A 5,067-nucleotide genomic window follows, 5' to 3' on the forward strand; every position below is an offset into this window, starting at 1 on the left:
CTCTCTCTCCTTCCTCTCCTTCACTCTCACTTCCTTTTGCTATCTCTCTCTCCTCTCTCTCTCTCTCTCTCTCTTTCTCTCTCTCTCTCTCTCTCTCTCTCTATCTATCTATCTAATCTATCTATCTATCTATTTATCTATCTATCTATCTATCTATCTATCTATCTATCTATCTATCTATCTATCTATCTATCTATCTATCTATCTATCTATCTATCTATCTATCTATCTATCTATCTATCTATCTATCTATCTATCTATCTATCTATCTATCTATCTATCTATCTATCTATCTATCTATCTTACCTTTTGTTTTTCGTCAAGCGTTAACAATGTAATACATGGATACTTTCATATGGGGAAAATCATAACATCTTCACCAAATATTGCATCACAAAAGCAGCGCTAAATCAGCGCTACATAAATATTAATTATTAATTAATTATAAAACATTCTTGATTATCATTTTTGTTAATTATCAATTAATTAACTATAAAACATTCTTAATTATTATTATTTTTGTACACAGTACTTCTTACCAATGATGAAGAATAATACATTAAGAAGTATATACATGGACGCACACGAGAGTCTGAGGTATGCCACATCGTTGAATGCTAATGCTACCATGAGAAAATTGGTACCTAAGTGTGTCTGTTTGTTGGGTATTTGTTGATATTTTTGAGTGTTTTGTGTATCTGTTTGTATTCGTATGGGTGTTGGTTGATATTTTAAAGTGTTTTGTGTATCTGTTTGTATTCTTATGGGTGTTGGTTGATATTTTAAAGTGTTTTGTGTATCTGTTTGTATTCTGGTGGGTATTTGTTGGGTATTTGTTGGTATTTTGATAGGTATTTGTTGATATTTTTAAGTATTTTGTGTATTTGTTGATATTCTGGTGGGTTCTCTGGTGGATATTTGTTGGTATACATGTTGGGTATTGGTGTGTATGAGTGTGCATGAGAGTGTATTTTGTGTATGTGTGTTTATCTTGTGTATATAGGTGTGTATGGGGATGTGTTTTGTGTGTGTGTATATATATATATATATATATATATATATATATATATATATGTATGTATAAGTGTGTGTATGTGCGTGTGTGTTTATTGTGTATTTGTTGTCTAGTTAGTGGTTTTTCTCCTTCTTTTGTAGAAACAGGTGTGCATGTTTGATAAGTTTGTATGTTGTGTATACAGCATGGTCGTCATCGTCATCATCACCGCCCACTTCTTCATCATAATCATTACCGTCATCGCAATTATCATCGTCATCGTAGCCATCATCGTCATCGTTATCATCATCATCATCATCATCATTATCATCATCATTATCATCATCGCTATCATCATCATCATCATTAGTATCAGCATTATCATCATCGTTATCATCATCGTTATCATCATCTTCATCATCGCGATCATTATCATTACAAGTACTATTCGAACGAATTCGAAGTTATGCTTCGCTCACACTTGAAGAATTGTACCGAGGGACCGATAGAATCGGTTCAAATCGACGGCTTTGACTCATCCCAATTTTCTAGTAACTTTTTTTCGACAAGGAATGGTAAGAAAAATACTTCATTCGTTCATTCATTCGTTTTTTCATTCATTCATCTTTACGTTCGTTTGTTCATTAGTTCGTTCTTTGTTTTATTTTTAATTTGATTGTTTTTTAATTACTTAATTACCTAATTATTTAGTTTTGCCCTTAAATGATCGAATAAACATCTTAATAGTTGGTTCATTATTCTGTCTTTCATTTGTTCGTTCGTTCATTTATTCATTCAACCATTTGTTCATTCATTCATTCGTTCGTTCGCTCATTCATTCACTCATTCGTTCATTCATTCAGAACAAAATAAATCGGTAGTTTTTGAATTGTGGGCAAAGTTTGACAACACATCAAGCAAGGTAGAATGTTGTTTGAAGGGGTAAACCATTTACCACTTTTTCCATCTATCTATCTGTTCATTCATCCATCCATCCATCAATTCATCCATCCATCCAACTCTCCGTCTATCTTTCATATCATAATTTAGATGCCAATAACTGCGTGTTCATTTGCAATTTCATCCATTTAACCATCCAGTTGGATATCCAACTTCATTTGTCCTTCTATTCGTCATCCATCGGTCAATCCATCAATTCTTTCATCAATCAATCCGCCCATCCATTCGATGATCTATCCATCAATTCATTCATTCATCTATTCATCCTTCTATTCACCCACCCACAATCCATCCATCCATCCTTCCTCTCATCTATCCATCCAAAAAAGATTCTAAATCCGGACATGTGGTTGATGGGGTGTTCTGAATTTATCTGCATAAAGAAAACGACCGGCCCAAATGTCACATCTCAGATGTACCCCCAACTAATCTACTCTTGCCTCTATTACAGCGGGTATGAACTTTCAAATTTTGAATTTCCCGCCAATTATTTATGCTTTCCCGCTAAATATTCGAATTTTTCCGCCAGTAAATTAAGTTAAATAATTTGGGCTTTTTGTTTTTTTTTTTGCCAAATATTTTAATTTCATAAAAATTGTAAGATAATTTTATAAAAATACAACGACAATTTTATAATGGCTTTTAAATAACTCAATTTCTCTATATTAAGCCAGTGACAGTTGCATGAAATTTTTATAGTTTCCTAATAATATAATAAACTGATGACAATTTCAACATTCTATATTAAATTCCTGAAATATTTTCATTTTGATAGAAAACTGGAGAGACGTCCGCTTACTGATAAATGTTCCAACTGTAACGAAACAATCTTCTGCGAAAATAAAATATGCGGTCATTAATAACCTTCGGATAATTAGTTAAATTTTAATTAGATTTTAAATAGATTATAATGATTACAATCATTTTTCCATCTATCCACCCATCCTCCATCCATCGGTTCTTCTATCTATCTATCTATCTTCCCATCCATTCATCCATCTGAATGAATGGATGGACGATTATTTTGGATGAAATTATCGATCGAGAAAACGATTGAAAGAATGAATAAAACTCATCACCTGAGACTTGAGGCATAATTTAAATGAATAAATATAATAATTAATGAAAAGTGTGAGAATTTATTATAAATAATATAGATTTCGTGAAGGCAGACTGCTTCAAGATCAACCCTCTCTGCCCGACTACCTTTATAAACGAACGCTGCCTATGCGGTTAGATGTATTTTTAAATAGTAATAATCATACCGTTACTACTACTACAACTACTGCTGCTGCTACTGCTACTACTACAGCTACTACCATTGATGCCGCTATTTCTGCCACTTCTTCAACTACTTCAACCAATATTTTCATTATTACTACCTTTGCAACTATTACTATTTAATACTGCTAAAGATAGTAACAGCAGTAGTGATAGTAACAACAACATTAATAAGAATATTCACAATAATAAATATAATAATAATAATAAAACAAATTTATAAAAATAAATAAAAATTTACTTTAGAAAAAGAAAATTATGGCGGGCCGACGAGGGAACCTTTTCAGTTCAAAACAACGAAAGTAGTTACCCCCAAAAGAGAGCACCAAAAAATATCCATGGCCCCAAAGCAGACGATAATAATTCATGTCCTCATTAAAAGCGCCTACTTCTTATCGTTTGTGTCCCTCTGCTCTAGTCACCTTTAAGAATTTTACGATTTTATTATTATCATTATTATTATGATTGTTGTTGTTGTTATTATTATTACTATAACTTTAATGTACTTATCAATGATAATAATGGCATATGAAAATCGTACATTTTAATGAATTTATTTTAACTAGTATTTTGACTCTTATATTTTCATTTATTTTACCTTCTTCTCCTTATTTCAAGTTTAAAGAAAATAAAATATGTCTCATCTGTTGTTATTATCATAGCTGCTACTGCACATTATAGTACTTTATAACTTCAAGTCGGAAGAATATTTGGAAATAAAACCGTCATCAAAGCTAACAAAATCTTTTGTTGGTCTAAAACTACGGAAAATCTTTCTGAAGCCCTCTTCAAATTTGCTAGAAAATATTTAGTGCACCAACTGCCGACGAACGCCAATTTGTTTAGATGGGGCTTAGCACCAAGCCCTCTATGTCCTCTTTGAGGCTCTCGGCAGACAAATAAGCATGTAGTTTCTAACTATAGTTCCATCTCCGCTCTAGCAAGATACACCGAAAGACAAAACAAGATTTTAACCGCGATTTTAAAGTCTGTTGATCAAATGGTTGTATTGTTATATGTTCTTCAACCTATCCATTCATTCATTCATCCATTCATTCATTCATCCATTCATTCATCCATTCATTCCTCCATTCATTCATTCATCCATTCATTCATTAATTCATTCAGTAGTAGTATAGTAATTGCAAGTTTTCAAAATTGCGTGCTATATCAAATTATAATGGCGAATAATGATTTTTTATTAAATAAATAATAATAATAACAAAAACGATAATAATTAATAGGATAATAATAAACAGTATTTGAAATAAATATTTGAAATAGCATGTATAGTTTTATGATAATTTTGATCATTTTTTTGATAATTTTGATAGAATTTCCCTTTTTTCAAGCGAATCAAATCGTACGTGTCTCGTTGATTTGTCAAGTTTTTGAGTAGATTGTAAGTGTGTGTGTGCGTGTGTGTACGTGTGTGTGCGTGCGTTTGTGTGTGTGGTGTGTGTCGCTGAGACATCAAGTTACATGAGATTGTACGGCATTCAATTGTAAGCCTTTTATTTGGGAGTTTTTTTTTCAATAAATTTTGATGATCAAAGTTTTTAAATTTACGCTTAATTCACTGAGTGCTATAATCCTTCACACTCATCCATACACTGACACACATTCATTCATTCATTTATTCATTCACTTATTCATTCACTTATACATTCACTTATTCATTCACTTATACATTCACTTATTCATTCACTTATTCATTTACTTATTCATTCACTTATTCTTTCAATTATTTATTCATTCACTCACTCATTCATTCATTCATTCACTCACTCATTCATTCATTCATTCATTCATTCATTCACTCACTCACTCAT

Source organism: Helobdella robusta (genome assembly GCF_000326865.2).
Source record: "Helobdella robusta unplaced genomic scaffold HELROscaffold_27, whole genome shotgun sequence".
Classification (NCBI taxonomy): Eukaryota; Metazoa; Annelida; class Clitellata; order Rhynchobdellida; family Glossiphoniidae; genus Helobdella; species Helobdella robusta.